Source organism: Hyposmocoma kahamanoa, unplaced genomic scaffold (genome assembly GCF_003589595.1).
Source record: "Hyposmocoma kahamanoa isolate Upper Pololo Valley unplaced genomic scaffold, ASM358959v1 78, whole genome shotgun sequence".
Lineage (NCBI taxonomy): Eukaryota > Metazoa > Arthropoda > Insecta > Lepidoptera > Cosmopterigidae > Hyposmocoma > Hyposmocoma kahamanoa.
The window spans coordinates 19,884,559-19,893,283 of record NW_020653945.1 but is presented as its reverse complement, the minus strand read 5'-3'; positions in this window follow the sequence as shown (position 1 = coordinate 19,893,283).

The window sequence follows — 8,725 nt, the reverse complement described above, 5'->3', positions numbered from 1 at the left end:
AATTACTCCTTAAAGTATAGTTTATAAACATTTATATTCAGGGTAAATTTAAAAAACGCTACTTACGGTAGGTATGTTTTCAATAAATAAACACCGAAATCACCAGCCCAAACAATAGCACACACGATTGTCGTGACGTATGTTTGAAGTTGTTTATTTTTTTTAAATGACAGACCCAGGCATTAAAAACTTTATGGTTTGCTAGAGTAGCTACCGAAATAGCAATTAATATTAGTTCTTTTACCTGTTATAACTTCGATATCCGATAAATCGGTATAAAATCATCACCGGCAACTAGGTGTGGTATGCGTCTACGGCTGCATGTATCGCGTGAGCGGCTATACTATATATCGGCTATGCAAACGCGCGACTGCATCGATACAAACACGCGATTGCATTTATACATCGCCTATAAATCCTAAGATACAATCGCGCGTTTGTATCGATGCAGTCGCGCGCTTGCATCGCGTTTGCATCGCTTCTTAAAAGTCGCCTTGTGTAACAGGTCTTACTCCCTCTAACAGTATACTCTTCTATCTCTCCTACAAAAATCTATGAAATAATCCACTAATTCCGCTAGTCCACTGTCCTTTATTACACATAAACAAGGAACAAGGTATTTAATTAAACCAAACAATCGTTCGAGTCTGCCAATGCGGTGTTTTTGTTCATAATTGCTATACCGTCGACGATAATGCCAAAGGAATCTCATACTTCGCTTAACACGAATTTGATTAAATGATAACGTCTTTCAATTGTTTGTTTTCTGTTTTGGTTAAAAAATGGTTTTAAAGTTAATTCTCCATTGCGCCACCAGTTATTTGTTCGAGTACTACATAGATAAGTAAAGCCGGACACAGATTATGACGACATTATTATTAACTAACTAAGGATGATAACATGGTGTAATAAGACATGTGATGCAACTCCCGCCTATTCCACGCGTCAATTAAAAGTTCGCAAGAGGTTGCAGGAAGTTGTTTATTTGAACACCAAGGTTCACAATATAATGAGCTCTGCCTACCACCGCACCCTATAGCGGATAAATTGAGTAAAGGCAGTCAAAACCGATTCTCTGAGGAATACGCAACACAAAGGAGAGATATTGTAAATTGACAAGCTGAGGTAGTTTTCAGACTGGTAACCAATAAAGAACAATGCATGGTCTTTAGATGAAACAGCGCAACATAGCCCTGCTTTTAGTTTTGCTCGAATCGCCGATCGGTCTTGACTGCATTTATTGTATTTCTGTAAGTGGGCAAACCTCATATATAGTGGACTTTAGCGTTCAGAGACGCCACTGTTTACGACCTATTGCCTAATATTTTACAAGAAACCGCGAACATTTCGAGGTCGCTGCGGTTTTAACTGTGTAAAATTCCCACGGAACTAACTGGAACTTTTCAAAGGCGAGTTTTGAAAAGAACCTGAAATGAAATTTCTAAGTCCACTAGCTAACACGCAGCTAAGTGACAAATGGTCAAATAACCGTTTTAAATAAACAATAATAATCTCAGTACATAGTAGTAAAAAAACCGACCTCAAAAGTACTTGGAATTACGTCTATTTGCTAACTTTTATTGAAATATCCCCTAGTTCGCCACTATACGGGACTTGACACAGGAGATAATAAAAATCAGTTCTCACTACTCAAAGTACATTGACAGAAAAACGCCTTGAATTGGAGAATAGCAAAACCAACCATTAAAATAATTGCTCCTTAAGTAAAATTTACGCGCTATTTATACAAAAGAATGTTCATGCGTGATCATCCACCCTTAGAGGTGGATGATTTTCTTCAAAATGAAATGGGACTACTATGGAGGTACCCTCTTTCCAACAAAAAAAAAATCATGAAAATCGGTTTACAAATACCGAAGTTATCGCGTAACATACATACAAAAAAACGCAGTCAAATTGAGAACCTCCTCCTTTTTTGAAGTCGGTCGAATCTAGAGCACAAAATTATTTTTTAAAAACAGTTAAAATTAGTTAACTTGCTCGACTTATCGGAACTTACCCTAACGACTCTTAGCTGAAATATCACTAAATAATTTCAATATTCTGAAAACGGGATTATGGTTTTTATAATATCTCAAAAAACTATTTTGTCCCTTAGCCGCATTTTAGTTAGCAGAATTGCTGACCCTGCAGATAAAATCCATCTCAACAACGCAACCAAAAGGTTCCAGCACAATAATTTGTCCTTTATGTAAACAATATCCATGTACAATGAACCGACACGTTGGTTACAACATTATCAAACTTGTTATCAAGCTGTAAGCAAACATTGCTTTCTCAAACACGCTGTCTCAACTACAGTCAAGTGACCTAACAAAGGCTTACGATATTACCACGCTTTATTATGAACTGTATGGGAACTGTATACGTTTTTACAATAAAATTCCGGAGCATATATTAAGTTTATCACTTCCTATGTTTAAAAACAACATTAAAAATATTTTGATCGAAAAATCATATTACAAAATTGAAGACTACGTGTTAGACAAAGATGTATGGAAAGAATCCACACAGATTTGATTCAAAGTGTATTCCATAGCATTTAAGTTTATTTAAAAAGAGCAATCCCTAGAGTTTCTTGCTCGTTCTTCTCAGTGAGGTCAGCGTAGTGAACGAGCAGTAGCTGAAATGTGACGTTTTCAAGTGTAAATTTATTTTACCTATGGAATAAATGATCTTTGACTTTGACTTATGGATTTATCCATATACACATATTACAATTTGTAAGAAAAATTTAAGCCGGACGAAAGACTCGAGGACGCTCCATATGAACGAAATTTAATAATAATTCGGACATTAAGTAATAGAAATTGTTGACGTTCTGTAGATACTATCTCAAAATTAATACCAGTTCCACCAGAGATGTGCAAGGTAGCTAGGCGGTGTGCGAGCAAAAATTCACCATTACTTAGTAATTTCGCTTTCTGGTAGTTAGGCATGAACAAACAAACATTTTACAATTGGTAATGGATAAATAGTCGATTATTTAGGAATAAAAGCTTCAAGTAAGAACATGAGTTAATTTTTCAATAAACGAATCATATATTTCATTGAATAAAAAGGAACATAAATTTTATCCAATTTTGTAACTAATTATTCTGAGAAACCACACGATTGATGTCATTGTGCTGGCGCAATTCAAGAATTCAGGTTTTAATAAAATATGAGAAACGATTGAACTTTATAAGCTCCTTATTCCATTTAAGATGGACTGGACTGTGGAAGTTACATTCGGAGAATCAATTTAGATAAGAGGTTCTGATAAAATACTTCAATTGAAAAATAATGTAAGTTTACGGAATTGGCGCCAATCTTTTAAAGATTATTTTAGTTATTAATAAAATGATGAGTAAAATACATATGAAGTGAACATTTCCAAAAGTGGTATTTTTAGAAGTCGTTATTTTCAAATGTGATTAGGTATTTTACAAAAATTATTTTAAAAACAGAACTTTTGTTTCTCATAAAATACAAGTGCGCATTTAGCTCCATCTCACTTGATGGAAATAACGAAGTTTGTCTTTTTTAATTGTGGACACTCCTGACAGAAAGTATTTCAAATTTGGGACATTATATAGCAGTATTGTTACAATTTTAATGCCATATTCACGGTTGTTCTATTTGCTTAATAACGCAATTACATAAGGTAGACGCACCGAGTGGCACACGAACAACGCGGTGTCATAACGTAACGCCGCTGCTGACTCCAACATCGCATTGTACAGCACCGTGTCGCACCGCAGCACCCCTCCCCACTTCGACTCCAGGCCCCTTGTCAGAAGCGCATGCGTTCCGACGTCGTGGGCCATTTGAACAGACATGACCGCCGACGCAACGCATCCTCTGGCATTATTTCGCTGCCAAAGTCGACTGAGTCGGCGAGGTGTAATCACTGTCGGGCGACTCGGTTACTATCTTCAACGTTCGACCAATCAATTTTCAACCTGTCGGCGGCGGCATCCCTCCACGACGCACAACTGTAGGCCGAGGAATACCTAGCAACCAGGTCGGTTTGTTGAACCTTTCTAACAATTTGTTGTCTCTGTGCGTAAACTTATATTCATAATGACGCAATTTGGACTTGGTGATTTCGGTGAAGGCTGCAGCTCGATGTACACAGCGCGACTACCGCGTTCGCCTGCCGAATTCCCTTACTAAAGAGACACACTCTGAGACACAACAAAACAGCGAGTCGATTGCGCTTCCTTTGGCAACTCAAAGTAGTCTAATTAAAAAGGCAGTCAACTCTATGTAAACACACCATAAGAGTCTGCCAGTTCTAATCTTTGCTCACGATCTGTGGAACAAAGCATATAGATGGCATCGCATCAGACTCCTACATTCGTAATGGCAGTAACGATCCCTGTCAAAGAGTTCGTCCAAGGAGTTGCTGCTACCTTATCTATTTCTGCCGCCTATGTAAGATGAAATGAAGGACTTGTCAACTTACGTCTCAGGGTAAAGGACGCAGTAGCAATATCTTCAGATCTCTATGATTTAAAGCTCGTAATGGCACTTCTATGGACAAACGTTTCAATTACCACCAGGCGCACGACTTGTTCATCCCATTACTTAGTGTCACAACAAATTGGAATGACTAAGTAACATGTAAATTTTAACTTAGTTTCTAAATAATGAAAAGTTTTCCATAAATAACAACAAGCGAGCATAATATAATATAGGACGCAAACAAATATTTTTTAATCACAACGACTTACGTCATATTTGTCCGTATCATTATTATCGTTTGCAATTACGATCAATCTAATCCAGTTTAATGACTTCCTTAAAATACTCAATAAACAAAATTTTAATACGCAAAATCATCGTTAAAACCATTAAGTAATATCAAGGTTTATTTGTCTGATTTATTTAAGAATTCGCCCTGGAACACCACAACCCAAAACAATAATTTAATTACCTTTTAGTTTTAATGCATTATACTGTTAATAACTTATACCATTAGTTCATTACGTTACGTAATCATTGTATCTTTTTACCTATTTATTCATTTAATGCATTACAAGGTGTAACACGCAAGTTCTTAAAATAAATGTAAGTACAGCAATATAACTGTAGGGTACCGCAATTTACGTTTAACTTAAATTAAATGAAATTAAATTACAGAAGTTCTAAAGTCAAAATGTATAAAACTAATATTACAATCAATCATAATTAATCAAATCCGTATCAAAAAATTCGATAAAATAGAAATCATCAAAGTGAAATTTATTAAAACTTATCATAAAAGTTTAAAATACTAAACTTTTTCTTATGTCATTGAATTAGGTCTCTGGTGAGGACCAACATCTCTATGGGACCAACTGAGGTAAGAGTACTCTAAATGTCAGAAATCGCAAAAAACCTTTCAGATATTCTAGATAGTCAAGGAAACAATAAGGAAACTAACAAATTGACAGCGTATTATGTATTTCAAAGTAATATATATCTATATAAACAAATATAGAAACAAAATTTTCATAATTTTCACGACGAGGATTAAACGACAAAGATAGCTAGCTATATACGCAATTTGATATCGTTATCATTGTTCTTCAAAATGCATAACAAAATAGTTCATTAGCAAAGAATAAAAAAAAGAATGAATAACTCTAGTGCGGTATACTTCCGATTCCGTATTACTACAAAGTGATATATTCAACACTTTCACTGTTATGCAGAATCAACCAAAGCCATTCGAGGTTGTATCGACCCTTAAAAGAAACCAACGTTTCGGACTCTTTGCAAGTTCCGTGATCACGGCTGACTGAGATGGTGAAGTCCACCTTTACGACGCAAATGTCGTCGCTTTATTACTGAGAACCCAATATGTATGATGTAATTAATTATAATACTTACAAATATACGTGATTTTATTATTAATAATTTCATTTCCTATATGTAATAGTCGTAAGAGATGTAAGACTATTTTATAATAACGATTACTCCTTGACAATATACCAATATGTCATCAAGCCTGTGTCATTTTAAGCCTATCTTTTTTAAGGACACACCATAATTTAGGGTCGGCGGACTAAAGCACATAAGTCAAAATCTAACATCATTCATTTAAATTAATACATCTACTGGTTAAAGCACATAAGTCAAATTCATTTGTCACTTCATAAATTTTGTACTTTATTCTAGAGGTTTTTTAACTTCCAACACTAAAAACAACACAAAAAAATATATAATTATATATTAACAACGAGAAACACATTTTTGACTTATGTGCTTTAGTCTGCCGACCCTAGCATTATGACTGAGATATGTACGCTGAGGTATGCCTAACCCCTCGCCTCCAACTACAGCTTAGTACCAGTAGAGCTCCTTGTGAAAGAATTCGTCCAGGGAAGTACTGCCACGTTACCTATTTCTGCCGCCAAGCAGTAATGTTAGCATTACTGTGTTCCGGTTTTGAAGGGAGAGTGCTAGTGAAATTACAGACACATGGGACTTGTCAACTTATGTCTTAGGTTGTCGGGCGCACTAGCAGTGTCTTTACGATTTAAAGCTCTGAGTGGCACTGCAACTGTTATACACAGGCGTGTAGATCAGATCAGGCGTACGACTTGTTCGTCATTAAATATTATTTTTTTTAAATTCGTTCTATAAATTGGTGCCGTCAATCTACCAACGTTCATTCTTTCTATAGACAAATATGTAGTTAACAAAAATATAGATCTAATCAAGAGTAGTAGCTACTCTATATTATTCCAAGTCAATAGTGTGCGTCCGGTCTGTACCAATCCCAAACTGCCACTAATAATAACGCACACACTCATAGCCTCGCACTAGGGAAACCCTGTATCGCGGGTGCCACGGACACACACATAGACAACCACAAATTACACCCCAACGCGCGAGAGAAATAAATGTAGGCCATACAAATATTTCTCTCAATCCGGGAATCGAGCCCGGGATCTCTGCGTGGCAGACCATCGTGGTAACCGTTCGGCCACGGAGGCAGTCAATATTAAGATAATCTCAGTACAGAGTACTAAAAAACCGACTTCGAAAGTTCGTGGAATGACTTCTATTTGCCAAATTTTATTGAAATCGGTCATCGGTAAGCGCGCAAACCCGGATTCATCCCGGTTTCGATCTACGATCATGTACAGGACTTAACACAGGAGATAATAAAAATCAGTTCTCTCTGCTTAAGGTACATAATATATTGAGAGAAAAACGCCTTAAATTGGAGAATAGCAAAATAAACAATTAAAATAATTGCTCCTTGTAATAAAATTAGGCGCTATTTATAAAAATGAGTCCTCATGCGTGAACAGCCATCCTTAAAGGTGGATGGTTTTCTTCAGAATGAAATAGGACCAATATGGAGGTACCCTCTTTTCAACAAAAAAAGAATCATCAAAATCGGTGCACAAATCCCGTAGTTAGAGTTATCGCGTAACATACATACAAAAAAACGTAGAGTCGAACTGAGAACCTCCTCCTTTTTTGAAGTCAGTTAAAAATGGTTTTACTGTACTTACTCGAACCAAATATATGGCATAGATAATGTATTTTTTTCGATTCCAGAGGAGCCCATACGAAAATCGTACCATGTGGTAAAATTTGTTACTAATGACTAAAATCACTCGCAACCCTTTTGGGACCACTCTGTAGGAGCAGAGTAATACGTATCAATTTACTTGAAATTCTAGCCGAATTCTATTTTAGTAAGCGAATGTTCTCTATAAGCAGCCATTACCGAAATAACATGCAATACTTTATGTTTACTTACTTGTTTATATAAGTATACAATACTGATTGAAAGGCTTTTAGGAACAAAACCTTTTTCTAACAGTGGAGCTCCCAAGCAGTAATATGAACATTAATTCGTTTCAGTTTTGAAGGATAAGGATAATGGTAAATTGGTTACTATAGGCGCACGAGACTTGTCAACTTATGTCTCAAGGTGACGGCCACAATGACAATGCCCCTCAAATCTTTGCTATTTAAAGCACTGAGTGACACTGCAACTGCTATAGACAGGCGTGTCACTTAAAACCAGCCGTACAACTTGTTCGTCTCGTCACATAGAATCATAAAAAAACCTTAAGATGTGGTACATAGTGGCGCCATCTAGGAACTCCCATCAAGACTCACAACCCGAACGGTTCTATCGCACGCTGAGTTGGTTCTCTTGCTTTAAATCTTGTACAGCTGTTTCTTAGATGTCACTATGATCATTATCAGGGTTAAACTCGTTTGTAAAACAGCAAGGAATTTTTCGTAAGAAGCATTTTGATAATAAACTTTCGCAATAGTAAAAAAAAAATACTCGATGCATTGCTGTAATCAGTTCCATCTACATAGAACGCTATTTGCGAACAAGATATTGCTTCTCACACTGCAATTGTTTGATGAAATTATTTATCATGTGTATACTATACAGGGCAATTTGTAAAATATTAACAACTTCGCAGGACCATATTACTAACATCAAAAACAACAACTTCTGTTTAATTACTTTTGACAAAACGTAATAAATTTACCAAAAAATAAACTTTCAAGTTTTTGTTGTACCATCTGAAAATTTTTAGATCTGTATTTCGTAGTAAGGTATTTACTTTGAACTTACTAAAGTCAAAGGTGCAAGCTTCCTATCCGACGACCCCCACCCTCCCCTCGCGGTTTGCTTCAGATTAGTATTTCAGTGATTTTCAGGTAAGTTTTGTGTACTCAATTTTGGTAACAA